Source organism: Dasypus novemcinctus, chromosome 1, assembly GCF_030445035.2.
Source record: "Dasypus novemcinctus isolate mDasNov1 chromosome 1, mDasNov1.1.hap2, whole genome shotgun sequence".
NCBI lineage: Eukaryota > Metazoa > Chordata > Mammalia > Cingulata > Dasypodidae > Dasypus > Dasypus novemcinctus.
Window position 1 is genome coordinate 124,365,432 of NC_080673.1, and position 15,831 is coordinate 124,381,262.

General features: G+C 36.0%; 1 protein-coding gene and 1 pseudogene across 2 annotated transcripts in view; one reads left to right on the forward strand and one right to left on the reverse strand.

Annotated features, from left to right (window-relative positions):
• Positions 1-15,831, reverse strand: part of CFAP299 (cilia and flagella associated protein 299) — a 785,488-nt gene that overhangs the window by 768,287 nt on the left and 1,370 nt on the right. The gene's annotated exons all lie outside the window — the stretch shown is intronic.
• Positions 10,277-11,292, forward strand: LOC139437751 (uracil-DNA glycosylase pseudogene; annotated as a pseudogene).

Consider the following 15,831-nt stretch of genomic DNA (forward strand, 5'->3'; position numbering starts at 1 on the left):
ACCCACAGTAAGGAAAGAAAGTACAAATTTCCCAAGTGGGTCATTGGGAGGAATGGTAAGTGGGGCCACTGCTGTTTCAACTGCTTAGTTCACAGGTCAAGTAAATATAAGAAAATGAAAAGGACTTCGATTCGAGGCATACATAATATCCTGGATGATGGCACTCCATCCTTTCAAATACTATCTTCAAATTGATACTGGTCAGGTGCTTGCTGACTTCCATAGCTCCTTTGCTATAGTTATCTTGTTCTGAGAGAGGAAAGATAAACCTAATCCTTTCAGAATAAATCAGTGGCCCTTCCAGTACAGAGGGACAAAATGTGATCCATTTGCCACCAAGTGGTTGCTAGGTAACCTTGAAGAATGGTGCTGTATCAAAGGCCTTAGTCTTGGTCATGGTAGGTTTGACATTCAGAAGTAGCAGTAACTAAATTAGCCCTGGTAATTGAAAGTCCAAGATTTTAGGCCTGTGTCTAGCCTAATATAGCTTCTGTCTCTGCCACTGTAGTCACTACTTCTATGGGTCCATCATGCCAGCCCTGAAGTGCCCAATAACAGACATTGGTTGACCAAAATGACTGGACAGTTCATTTTGTCTACTTGAATGTATAGTGCCCCTTCTACAGTAGACATCTAGCCACATTTCCCTCTGCCATTTGCCACTTCCCATGTGTCCTGTTATGTTCTAAGTTTGGCCACTTCTCTGTCCACTCAAAATATATAATTTTTGGAAAGCTGTTCCTTCACCTGTCTTTTAGGACCTTACCTGAGCGAAGCCATAGTATGGCTGCTACCCATTCTCAGCCTCTACCCACATACCAACTGGCTCATTTATAAACAAAATGTGGACTCTTTCCTCCTCTACCAAATCATCATAAAGGATTCTCCTATGTACCCATAAGTATGAGCTGAGAAAAAGATGCATATCCAGCAGTGGTAGAAAACTTGAGATCTTGGCTTTTACTCATGCCCACTTTGTTCCTGTTTATCACTGGCTCTGGAACAATACCACACTTTCATTTGAGGATGAGTTTTTATTGGGCTGACTGTTATTATGATTCATTATATCTGAAAGTATTTAGATCATGATGGGCAATTCTGAATGCATGGCCCCTTAGTGTTTCCATGGTATATTAGTCAGGGTTCCCCAAGTGTGTGTGTTTGTGTGTCTTTGTGTCTGTATATGTAAAAGTTAAGAGATCTATTATAAGAATTAGAATTGGCTTACATGGTGGTGTTATTGCCAATTCCAAATTCTGTAGGGTAGGATGCAAGGTGGAAACTCTCAGGAGAAGATGGCTAAAGTAGAGCAGGAATTCTTCCTTCTGACGTTTGAAATCCTTAGTTCTGGCTTTAAGTCCTCCAACTAATTGAATGAGGAGACTCCCTTCTTTGCTGAGGGCAATGTTTTTTGTTGATTTTAGTTGCAGTCAGCCATAGATGTAATCAATGGACTAAAGATTCAAATCCATCTACAAAATACTCTCAGAGTAAAATCTGGCCAGTGTTTGCTTGACCAAACAACTGGACACCATAACCTAGCCAAGTTGACACATGAAAGTAACAGTCACACATGGTTAGGTGTTCTGTCCTTTCCAGGATACAGAAGTAGATTGTTTCTGAATGGATTCTCCTCTGTATATGGCATGGACTTGTACCTGGCCTCTCCAGACCCCTTGCTGAGGCAGTCTTTGACTGTCATGTATCACCTTACTTTAATGGTATTGCTAAGTTGTATCCCTTTCCTGTAATAAACTGTAGATTCATGATATCGTCATTTTGGTTCCTATTGCTAATAGTGTTTAGCAATTGAACAGTATTTGCCACCATTAATGCAGAAATCTAGAAATTAAAATAACTAGCCAATTATTTATTTATAAGCTTTCAAATGTTGCTGAGGTTTAAAAAAAAATACTATCACATTTATTATTATATCATCCAAGTTTAAAGTTTTATCTTAGAGTTGAAGTTTGGTTACTAGATTTTTTAATTTTCATTTTAAAATAAAACTTAGCTATAATCCCATATAAAATAGATGTAGAGCTAAATGAATTATTACAAGGTGAATACCCTCATAACCACCACCCAGGTCAAGAAAAAATTTTTGCTCCCCATTTCAGGAGCTCTTCCTTGTGCCCCTTCTCAGTCACCATCCTGACTCTTCACTCAAAGTAACCACTCTCCTGACTTTTACAGAAATCTTTTTTTTTTTTAATTTACCTCCTCTCTCCCTCTATGCCTTTCCTACACATTTCCTATCCAAGGAAGAACCTGAATGATTTGATCTATAGAGTTTTGCACAGTCTGGCTTTTACTAATTTCATACTCATAGTGCAATTCAATGTGGTCTTCTGTCTTTTAAATTTCCTGCAAATTAGCAACTAGATTCAAAGACATGGCTTTTATCAAGATTATAGGTAGTGTTTTGTTTCTTCATGAACTGGTTGTCTCTCTTTTTCTTATATTAGCATCAAAGGAGGTTCAAATCTACCAATTTCACATTGAAATCACTCAAGTCATTTTTGTTGTCTGAAGTTCATACTCCAACACATTACTCTGAAGAGCCCATGATAAAACGGGTTCTTGCATGTTAACAATTTATGCCTTTTATATCTGAAAGAAAGATTTGCTTGATATAAAATACTTAGCTAACATTTTCTTTCCTTGAGTATCATAAATAAGTGATTTCATTTTGTTCTGCTTTTTAAGCATTTCTGTTAAAAAGTCTGAAGATAATTTCAATTATTATACCTTATAAGTCACCTGTAGTCTATACTAGATATCTGTTGGAAATTGAGTCATGTCCTCCACAAAAGACATGTTCAGGTCCCAACCTCTGGTCCTATGGGTGTCAGTCCATTTGTAAATAAGAACTTTAAAAATGTTTTTAATTAAGGTGTACCCAACTGAATGAGGGTGGTCCTTAATCCAATATGAAGAACTTTTCAAAAGCAAAACAAATTGGACATGGATGTAGAAACCTGGAAATCACTCTATGATTGAGGTAGAGATGTATCAAAAAGCCAAGCAACGACAAGGATTGTCAAAAAGCCAGTACCAGAATGATTAACACTCCAGGAGAAAGCGAAGACTGGTAATATCTTGATGGACTTCTACCTTCCAAAATTGTGAGACAATGCATTCCTGTTGTTAAAGCTAACCAGTTTGTGGTATTTGTCATACTAACCCTAGCAAACTCACTGTTCACATGACTTTGTCTTTTTCTTTAAAGTCCATGTACTTTTTTCCTCAGGTACAGAGTGTGCTCATCAAATATGTGGTTTCTTCTTTTGTTCTTTCTTTCAACAAAGACTTAAGAGTTTTTAAATTATTTGTTCTGTTTCCTTGCCCTGTTTTACTTTTTCAAGGACTGCTATTATCTCTGTGTTAAATCTTCTATCTTCAGTAATTGTCAGTTTTTCATGAATCTTTCTACCTCTTTCTTCATTTCCTTTGGGATTTTTTAATGTTTCTTTTTTTAACTTCTATTTCTTTAAGTCTCATGTTTATTCATTGTGCTTCTTCTAGTTTAGTTTTTATTTCTGAAGTTGTTTTTCATTTGTTCCTAATTCCTGAGTTCTGTCACCTTATTTCTCAATTCTGTCATATAATTTTAATGTTAATATCTGTTAGTTTGTATTCCAAAGAAGCACACAGTTATCTTCCATTCTGTTAATAGGTCTTTATGATATGCTTTCATTTTATGTAAAAATGTTATTTGATTTCTTATTCTTTTTTCCTTAGAATAATTCTGAATGTATTTTGACCCTGATGTTTTTCTATAGCTTAATTTCATTATTCCTGAATTTTTAGTAGAAGATATGACTCAGGAGTTGCTCTTATTTTGTTTTCATAGCGTTAAAAAATATGGCACTTGCTTTCTGAAATTTCCTCTTATTTCATCTACTTCACTTTTATTTGTAACTTCTCCTTCAAATTTCAATTTCAAATTTCAAATGTGCTTACTTTTTATTCCAATCCTAATCACTTCACCACAGAGTGGGGCACTGCCCAAAAGTGAGCCATGGAAGGTAGTTTCAAGGGTACACAGGGGCTCAAGTGTTCCTGCTCCTTCATAATACATAGATCTTTTAGAACCCTCTCCTTGCCCTCCCAATTTCAGCTGCTGTTCTCAAATTGGATCTTTGCACTTTCATGTGAATATCTGCTCCCTATTTGGAGATAATCCTTTGGTGCCTTACTTGCCCTATTGGTTTGCTCTGCTTCCTCCAACACAGATGCTAATACCTTGTAGATGTTGTGATCGTTGGTGATTTGTCCCCATCTGCTTTTATTTTGGGGTTCATGGGAATAACTTTCACCTAGTTTTGTGAAATGTTGTTCAGGAGTTTTCATTTTGTTCTCTAGCTGCTCCTGGCTTCTGGATCACCTATTTTTCTGGGTTTTTATCCTTACCTCTAAAGACCTCTCCTTCCCATTCTCCTTTGTGAGTACCTATTCCACTTCCATGACTTGAGTAATGGGTGTTCTTCAGCATTTTGTCCTAAGCCCCTCTTCTTGTCTCATTCTGTACAATCTTCTTGGGAATTCTTCCTGCCTTCACTATCATCAGCAATAGTTATTGAGATCAATATGCATAAAAGTTGAATGGATTGTACTATATTAGGTAATTCTTTGTTTGACAGAAAACTGAAATGCTGAGGAGGATATTAGGCTCACAACATTTTTGTTTGTTTGTTTTTCGCAAATTTTATTAATTCCATCCTCAAACATACAGAAGTTTATGTATAATATTCCTTCCTTTGCAAGCCCCAGAGTTCTAGAAATTAATGCATTTAAGAAAATGATAATTTTGAGTATTGTAAAGTTCTCATCTGAAGCTACATTTTAGTAAGTAAAGATATCTAACCAAATGTACTTTCTGGCATCAAGAAAAAGAGAAAATGAGGTAGAATATAACACACTCCTCAATATAAAAACATAATCATTTATCTATAGGTACTTAAAAAAATATTTGATTGACGTCCTTAGTCTGGGAAATAAATTTGAGATGTAAGTTCTGCTTTTCTCCCTTTATAAAAGAGGATTTTGGATTCCAATTTAGATATGCCACAGTAGGTAAGGTATGTCTCTGAAGCAAACATATTCTGGGACTCTATCCTTGTCCTATTGAGTCAGAATTTTCTAAGAGAAGTAAGGGAAGATGCATTTCTAAAATATTATCTAATATTGCAGATTTAATTTGGAAGCAGAGATACAGATGATCACCTTTCTCCTTTAATTTTTGTACAAATAATAATGTGCTACAGTATGGCTTACTTATTACCTATGGAGAAATCCCACAGCTAAAAAGTGCAGCCAAATTGCTTATTTCCCTTTGTTTCCTAACAGTGAATTAGATACAATATATCTAGGTGAGGTAGCTTTCTTACACCTTTAATATCCATGAATAATTGTAAGATTTTTGAAAACATGTAAGAGAGTTGTTTAGTGTATGAAAGAATTGCTTGGATGGAAATGAGAGAAGTCAAGTATTGTAGGAATGCTCATAATCAAAAGCAACCCTAATGCCCATCAGGGTGAGAAAGATGCTCAAAACACATGGTTTAGTCAGAGTTCATTTACATATATATTAAATACATATTACAGCTTGGGTGATAATCACAGTCTTTAATATCATAGTTTAGAATCAATGGCAACCTCACTTGTATGTGGCACCAGGGCAAAAACTTGCTAATTAGGTGAAATATACTCAAATTAGTTTTATTTCACTAACTAACTTCAGGATAATTGGAATATTCATAATAAAAACATAAGATTCTATACTATGTGAGGCATCTAACTTTGAAACACTGAGAAACAAAAAAATAAGCAGTGACATTAGAACAAGAGTTCCTGCATTCTTGTTTCACACAGGCCTTTTAGCCACACCTACATACACAGATCATTTAACATTTAATCCTGCATCTAAATTCTAATGACCCTAAATGCAATGACTTTATGATGAAAGAATATATAATGCAATGAATAAAAATATGAGCTCTAGAGTTAAATAGTCTGTCAGGATTCAAATACTGCTCCTACCACTTACTAGATGGAAAGTGAAAGGCAAATCACCTCCTTCTCAGTTACTTCATTTTGTAAAATGGAGGTAACAGCAGTACCTACTTCATATAGTCATTGTGAGAATTAAATCAGCCAATTCCTATAAAGAGTCCATCACTAAATCTGGCTGATTATAAGTATTTAATTAATGTTAGCTAGTAGTTTTATGCTCTAAAGTACATTCTATTTTATGTAATGCCCATCTTTTTACCGATTTTTAAAGTTAATTTATTGAAATATATCACCCACACACAAACAAACATAAACAATAAATATATAGTAATAGTTGTAAAGGCTCACAACATTTTAATTTCATAACTATAAAAAAGTTTTACAAATATTGTGAATGGACAACTCTTGTTTCAGTTTTACCCTTGATCATCAGAATTTACTTCTGTGAGAAAACTAGACATTTTCACTTAGGCAGAAAATCTGCTGATATGCTTAGGGACAAATAAAGGATGCCCCTTAAAACTGAAAGCAGTTAATGCTTGCTGAAATTGTTTTCTATTGAACAAACAAAAGACTGAAGCTGATACTAGAATATACAAATGAAGATATTTCATAGGGAGTAATATTTGCCTGTACTTTGATGGAACAAACAATGGAAAAACATAATGGTTACTTGTTAGTTGATTTATTGTATAGTCATGGTAAATTATGTTACTAGATTTGTCCAAAATTTTCACTCAATCAATACCTGACAAGTAATTTTAAGGTTATATCCCAAAGGCTTAATTTGTATGATTTGTTCATTTATATTTTCTAAATAACTGGACAATATTGTCTAAGTAAAACTTTTATGTTGCTAATCTCTGTAAATAGTTTAGCCATGACTGGGATACAGCAGTCATGGAAATTTCTAAATAATGCTTAGAATACCCTTTGATCCAATTAAGATGTTTACTACTCTATTGGTCTAGGCAGCTATTAATATGAAAGGACTGTGCTTATTTAACAAGATAGAATTATCAAGAAAGAACCTGGAAAATCATAATACAACAATTTTGTCACAACCTTTCAAATAAATGTTTATTGATTTAGGGGATTGATTTAATTAGTTTAGATGATACTAACTTCCAGAAGTAACACTGTTATCTGGGTTAGCAGAGATAAACAGAATTGTTGATGCTGTAATATATTTCATTCAATATTTCACAGGTATCTAGTAAAATGAGCAAAACACAGCGGGTATAGAAAGAAAAGTCTCTTTACCCTCCTTAACTGTATTACACCTCTCCAGCTCTTAAAATAGTTAGCTGGTGTCAGTCTTCACTTTCTTTTCCTACTTCCCTTCATTCTTCATCAAGTATCATCTAAAAGATATTGTGGTTATATTTATATACTACTTATGTAATTAGAATGGTCTGAGGTGCTAAATGATAATGTATAAGCCTGGGTTTGCCAGGAAATAGTGAGCAAACTCAAAAAGGATGACTAAAGAAAATAAAAACACTATTTACAAAGCATTTAACAAAATCCATCATCCTTTCTTGATTAAAAAAAACACTTAGAAAAGTAGAAATAGAAGGAAATTTTTTCAACATGATGAAAGGCATGTATGAAAAACCAACCGCTAACATCATACTCAATGGTGAAAAACTGAAAGCTTTCCTTCTACGAGCTGGTACAAGACAAGGATGCAAACTGTCACCACTGTTATTCAACATTGTACTGTAAGTTCTAGCCAAAGTAATAGGCAAGAAAAGGAAATAAAAGTCATCCAAATTGGAAAAGAAGTAAAACTTTTACAATTTGCAGATAACGTAATCCTATAAATAGAAAGTCCTGAAAAACTACAACAAACGTACCAGAACTAATTAACAAATTCAATGAAGTGACAGGGTACAAAAACAACAAACAAAAATCAGTGTTTCTTTAATAGTAATGAGAAATCTAAAGAGGAAATCAAGAAAAAAAGTTCCACTTAAGATAGCAACTAAAAGAATCAGATATCTCAATAAATTTAACCAAGGATGTAAAGGACTTATACACAGAAAACTACAAAATTTTGCTAAAATAAATCGAAGAAGGTCTAAAAAAAATGGAAGGACATTCCATGCTCACGGATTGGAAGATTAAATATTGACAAGATGTCAATTCTACCTAAAAATGACTTACAGATTCAATGAAATCCCAATCAAAATTCCAAAAGCCTATTTTGCAGAAGTGGAAAAGCCAATCATCAAATCTATTTGGAAAAGTAAGAGGCTCTGAGGAGCCAAAACTATCTGAAAATAGAATGAAGCTGGAGGACTCAGACTTCCTCACTTAATGAAGACAGATTATTATGCCAGGCCCTTGAAATTGATGATTATACTTATTAACCTTTTCTTGTGAAATTGAAATTTAGCCTATGTCTAAGAGTTACTTCCCGAAAGCCTCCTTGTTGCTCAAATGTGGCCTCTAAGCCAAACTCAGCATATAAAAGCACTACCTTCTCCCCAGTGTGAGACATGATTCCCAGGGATGAGTGTCCCTGACATCAAGGGATTATTACCAAGCACCAACTAACAGTGCATCTGGAAAAAGGCCTTTATCAAAGAGGGAAATGGTAAATAAAATGAGTTTTTTTGACTAAGAAATTTCAAAGGTGAGTTGGGAGGTCATTTCAGAGGTTACACTTATGCACATCTTAGCAGGATCTCATGACTGCCACATTAAACAGTGCCTCAAATAGTGGGGCTTCTGAGGACTCTAAGGATATCCAGAAACTATAAGCAGGGCAGACAGCTCAGGAATTCGGCACCCTGTCAGTGTGCCTGTAGCAGTTTGATATAGTTATGAATTCCAAAAATAGATATTGGATTATGTTTGTAATCTGGTCTGTACATGGTCATGACTAAGTTACAATTAGGGCTTTGATTGGGCCACATCATTAGGGCGTTTGGTCCCCATGCCTTGGTGTATGGGACTCACAGATAAAAGACATGGCAAAGGACAGAGTTGGGAGTTTTTGACGTTAGAGTTTTGATGTTGGAGTTTGATGCTGAAGCCTTAAGCTGGAACCCCAGAAAGTGAGCTCACAGAGGAAAGAGAAGCAAGACCCAGGAAGGGAGGAACCCAGGAAGCCTGAACTCTCACAGATGTCAGTAGCCATCTTGCTCTAACAAGTGGAAATAGTCTTTGGTGAGGGAAGTAACCTATGCTTTATGGCCTGGTATCTGTAAGCTCCTACCCCAAATAAATACTTTTTGTAAAAACCAACCAATTTCTGGTATTTTGCATCAGCATCCCTTTGGCTGACTAATACAGAGCCTTACTTTGGAATTTATGCTCCTCAGTGTAACAGAATTAAACTCATTTATAGATTCTCTACACATGGCTCTTCTGCCTCTTTTATTTGGCCCATAATTAGCAATATATTTGATAAATATATGTCCCAGAGACTTAAATCTTTGGTCTGTCCATGTGCTGCCAGTTGAGCCCTGAATTTCAGCAGGATTGCAAATACTTAACTCTCCAGTTCATTGAACTCACCCAAGACAAATAACAAGATGATGATGATAGTCAATGACCATCCCAAGGAACAGAGAGTGTCTGCAACTGCAAGCAATATAGCTCCATCCATCTGCCCTTATGGGATCTAAGCCCCTGTCAATTAGAAGTAGAGTGGGCATTACCATTCCAAAATCCTCAAGATTGGGGAATGAACAATGAACTAAAGTAGATTTATTATTATTGTACTATAGACTTGTTATTATTCTAACAATAGAAGAACTCTTACCATTGATGTAAAGGCAGTGGCCACCAGAGTTTCTGAGGGATGGAGAGGGAAGAATAAGTGTAATACGAGGGCATTTTGGGGACACTGGATTTGTCTTGCATGACATTGCAGTGACAGATACAGGCCATTGTATATTTTGTCATAAATTACAAAATTGTGCAGGAGAAAATGTAAACTATAATGTAAACTGTAGTCCATGATTAATAGCAATACTTCAATATGGGTTCATCAATTGCAATAAATGTATCACTCCAATGAAGGATGTTGTTAATGTGGGTAAGTGTGGGAGGGGAAGGGGGGACATGTGGGAATCCCTTAGATTTTTTATGTAACATTTATGTAATCTAAAGCTTCCTAAAAAAGAAAAATAAATAAATATTTAAAAATTAAAAAATAAAATAAATTACTGCAGGTCGTTTAGTGCCAATTTCTGACCCCCAAAGTCCCTGGTTGGTGTTTGCTCACTCTCTCCTCAGCTTAGGGATGACTGGCCAGAAGACCCTCTATTCTTTCTTCTCCCCAGCCTCGCCAAGAAGCAACTAGCCTGCAGACGGAGCCAGAGGACTCGGGAACCAGCACCGCGGCGGTGGCTGAGGAGAGCGGGGACCAGGAGGCCAGCCCTGCCAAGAAGGCTTGGGCCGGGCAGGGCGAGTAGAACATGCCACCCTCCTCGCTGCAGAACCCTGAGCAGTTGCTGTGAACCCAGATCAACAAGGCCACCACCCTGCTGAGACTAGCAGCTTGCAGCATGCCAGCGGGTATTGGTGAAAGTTGAAAGAAGCAACTCAGAGGAGAGTTCGGGAAACCTTATTTCATAAGGTCAATGGGATTTGTTTCCAAAGAAAGAAAACACTACACGGTTTATCCACCCCTATACCAAGTCTTCACATGGACCCAGATGTGTAACATAAGAGATGTGAAGACTGTCATCCTTGGACTGAATCCAAATCATGGACGCAATCAAGCTCACCGGCTCTGCTTAATGTTCACAAAGACGTGTCCACCTGTACCCAGTTAGGAACACATTTATTGATATAAAGAACTTTCTACAGACATAGATGGTTTTGTTCATCCTGGTTATGGAGATTTATCTGGGTGAGCAAAGGAAGGTGTTCTACTCAGTGCTGTCCTCACTGTTCAGGTGCATCAAGCCAATTCTTGTAAGGATATAGGTTAGGGGCAATTTACTGATGCATTTGTGTCCTGGTTAAGTGTGAATTTGAATGGCCTTGTCTTCTTACTCTCAAGATCTTACATGCTCAGAAGAAAGGCAGTGCCATTGATAGGAAGTGGCAGACTGTGCTGCAGACCGCTCATCCTTCCACATTGTCCGTATATGGAGGATTCTTTCATATAGACATTTTTCTAAAACCAATGAGCTTCTGCAGAAGTCTGGCAAGAAGCCCATCAACTGGAAGGATTGTGATCCTGAGCTAAGAGAGATGGTATTTTTTGAGAAGCTACTTTTGAAAATTTCGTCAGTTGTGAAGTTGAATTGAAAAACTAATTTCTCTAGTAGGTGTTAAGGGCACTGCATAAGGGGAAGCTACTCTAATAACACAGACATGAGCAGCTGCCCAGGAACAGTAGCTCTATCCAGCTAGAAACAGCAAAGACTGTCCCTGTAACTGGTGAGTTTTTTTGCAGCGTAGCTTTGGCCTAGAATAAGCTGCCAGAGAAACTTCTGAGAAGCCAAATACTGGGTCAAATAGACCTTTTTTCAGCCCTCCTCATCTCTCTTACCTTTAAGGTAAAGGAGGGAGGATATGCACCTTCTTAGTACAGCTACAATTCAGTTGTTTTGCTGCTACTTATTTTTTCCTGATAGATTAGGCTTTAGGTTTATAAGGCATTTGGTGTTCTCATTTAGAAAGGCTCCCTGTGTGCAATTCTGCCTTACACTCTCAGTCAGGTACACTGTCCCACTGACCTTGAGGAGAGGAGGACGACATTCTGCAAGTTTTTAGAAATTAGGAATCAATTTCTCAATTGTAATAGAGATGAAAATTATGAAGGGATAATGCTTCGTGAGTCTTAGCAGATGGGCAGCCACCAAGAGAAGATAGGTCTTGTTTATAATTATTCTTTAGGTGTTACTTAGAATAAATGGTGAAAATATAAGAGGTTCCCATTTACCCCACTCCCCACACACCCCACTCCTCCCACATAAACAACCTCTTTCATTAGTGTGGTACATGCATTCATTGCATTTGATAAGTACATTTTGGAGCATTGCTACACAACAAAGATTATAGTTTATGTTGTAGTTTACACTCTCCCCCTTAGTAGATCTTAGTAGAGATGCTATTTTGTTGTTAACTGGGTTAAAGAGTTAAACTTATCATGAGTTTGGTAATAGAAGATTGTTGATGTTTAAAAAAAAAACGTATTACAGAGCTATAGTGGTCAAACCAGCATGGTACTGGCACAAGGGTAGATATATAGATCAACAGAATAGAAATGAAAGTTCAGAAATAGACCCTCACTTCTATAGCCAACTGATTTTTGACAAGACTGCCAAGTAAACTCAATTAGGAAAGAACAGTATCTTCAACAAATGGTACTGGGAGAACTGGATATCCGTATGCCAAAGAATGCAGGAGAACCTCTATCTCACATCATATACAAAAATTCATTCAAAATGGATCAAAGATCTAAATATAAGAACTAGGACGAAAAAACTCCTAGAAGAAAATGTAGGGATAAGTATCTTTAAGATCTTGTGTTAGGCAATCATTTCTTATAGACTTCACACCCAAAGCACAATCAACAAAAGAAAAAAATAAATAAATTGGACCTCACCAAAATTTAAAAAAACTTTTGTACATCAAAGGACTTCATCACAACAGTGAAAAGACATCTTATTCAATGGGACAAAATATTGGAAACCACATATGTGATAAGGGCTTAATATCCAGAATATATTTTTAAAATCCTATTACTCAACATTAAAAAGACAAACAGGGGAGCAGATGTAGCTCAGGCAGTTGAACACCTGCTTCCCATGTACGAGGTCCTGGGTTTGAACTCTGGTACCTCCCAAAAACAAATAAAGAAATGACAATAAACAACTGTCATTGGACAGCAGATGTAGTGCAGTGGTTGAACACCTGCTTCCCATGTATCAGGTCCTGGGTTCAATACTTGGTACGTACCCGCCCCCCCAAAAAAGGCCACAATTAAGAAACAGGCTAAAAACTTGAACAGACATTTCTCCAAAGAAGATACAAAAATGACTAAAAAGCACATTAATTGATGCTCAACCTCATTAGTTACTGGGGAAATACCAATCAAAACCACAATGAAATACCATTTCACACCCACTAGAATGATTGCTAGTGAAAAAAAAAACACACAAGAAATTACACATGTGGAAGAGGATATGGAGAAATAGAACACTAATTCATTGCTGGTGGTAATATAAAATGGTGCAACCACAGTGGAAGACAGTTTGGCAGATCCTCAAAAAGTTAAGAATAAAATTACTATATGATCACTAATAGGTACATATCCAAAAGAATTGAAAGCAGAACTTGAACCGATATTTGCATATTGATGTGCATAGTGGCATTATTCACAATTATGAAAAGATGGAAACAGCCCAGCAACCAAAGAATGGATAAACAAAATGAAATATTATTCAGCATTAAAAAGGAGTGAAGTTCTGATTCATGCAGCAGCAAAAATTAATCTTGGGGACATCATGTTGAGTGAAATAAATCAGATACAAATAGACAAATATTGTGTTATCTCACTGTTATGAAATAATTAGAATAAGCAAAACTCATGGAGTCAGAGTCTTGAATACAAGTTACCAGGGGCTGGGCTGGAGGGAGGGAATGGGAAATGAATGATTCATTTGTACAGAATTTCTGTTGGGACTGATAGTAAAGTTTTTGGTAATAATGGCAATGGTAGCACAACATTGTTAATGTAATTAACAGCACTGACTATTATGTGTGAATGTGGTCTAAAAAGGAAATATATATAACTAGAATAAAAATTAAAAGAAAAAAAACCATAGGACTAGTTTAAATGATGGACTGTAATTAATAGTGCAGTTATAAAAATGTTCTTTTGTGAATTATAACAACCTCACTAATGCAAGGCATTAAAAATAAGGTTAAAAATATAGAAACTCTGTTTTTTAATATATTTTATGCATGATATTACTGTAAACTTACGACTTCTCAAACAAACAAAATATATATATAAAAAGCACTATTCACAAAGATAAGGTCAAGATTAATTGAAATCACAAGGGATGGTGAAGCATCCATGGGCACTGTAGTAATAAGGGGAAGCTATTAACACCACTGTGCCGAGTGGGAATAGAGGAGAAAGCAATTCCTAGAACAGAGGTGCTGCCAGAACCTGGAAAGATTGCTGTAGCTATGGAATAAGAAGTTGGCAAAACCTAAGGCAGGCAGCCACTTCCAAACCATAGTCAACAGGGAGTAAATTCACCAATGTCTCTCTTCCAGCCCTTTGATCTTCTGCTTGTCACCTCTTTGCCGAAACCAAACCAAAACCAAAGTGGCTTGGTTAAACTCGGAGGTCAGCTTCCAGGGGCACAGATCAGGATGGAGAAAGGTGGAGAATAAATCTGGCACAGATAATAAGGCTATTTCACAAGTGAGTTACTGGTAATAATTTATTACAGGAATAAATATAAAACTTTCTTCAGTAGAGTAATAAAGTATATAATAAAAGTGTACCTGGGCAGTAAATTCTTATACAATGTTTGCTGAATAAACGAAACTGAGTCCAAGTCTGGAACTGATTCTTAAATTCTTAGCAATTAAGGCTGTATCTATCACAAAAGACTTTTGGTGAAGGTTTATTAAATAAAGAGGTAATTGGATGAATATCTGGATGTGTGGATGGAAGGATGAATATGTAGATTGCTCCGAAAAATTTACACACAGAAGGAACTTTGGATATAATCTAGTCCAGCTCCTCATTTTGTAGGTGAAGGTATGGAGTTTCAAACTGATTAAAAATGCAAAAGTGCAGACTTAGAAACCAAATATCATGATTCTAGGCTCTTCCAACTACAATATGCTACCTTCTATTTGCCATTAAAAATTTGCTCCCTGTGTGGAGTGGCTGTAGCTCAGTGGTTGAGTGCCTGCTTTGCATGTATGAGGTCCTCGGTTCAATCCCCAGCACCTCCTTTAAAAAAAAAAAAGTTTGCTCCCACCATGTCAAGTCCATTCTGATGACAATAAAACAAAAGAAGCAAGGACTAGTAATCCTGGTGAGACCACTTGTCTCTATGTTACAATTAACTTGCTCCACAGAAATTATTTGAGAATATAGGTACCCAGAGTCTAATGGCACTTTTTAATTTTTAATAACTCAAACCAATAATATATAGACTTATCCTAATATCATTATTCCACTAAGTCTTATTTTCATGAAAGTACAAGAATAAGCTTAGCCAATGCCAGATTTTAAGGTAAATTTCTTTATCTTTCTCCAAATATAGACACTATCTTCCATTTTGGAGACTATAAATTCTAATTGCTAAAATGCAAAGTGTTAATTTCTCACTGCTAATTAACATTAATGTTTTTAATTCCCTTTCTTTAAAAAACTGAAATATTTCTTACCTGATACTAGGCTTAAGCTTGGAAACAAGTGCTACATCTGTTGCGAAGATGATTTTATTCTATCAAGATGTTTACTGGCTATATTTCATTTTTATTTATTTAAACATTCAACGATCAGGATGTAAACATTGTTTGAAAGCGTTACCTTCATTCTTGTCCCGATTTCAGTGACTTATTTGCAAGGCCTAAAGCTCATTTTCATAATTTTATATATATTATCTATATAAGATATTAGAAAGTTTGTTTTGAAGCTGGGAGACATACTAGAAATATCATCAAGATTTATCTTTTAACAGATAACTCCAGAAAGATCAAATTACTTGGCCAAGGTCACATAACTTTGTTTGTGGCAGAGAGAAAACTAGAATATGATTTTTCCATATCCTTAAAATTATTTTCATTTCTAGTGTATGAATATATTTT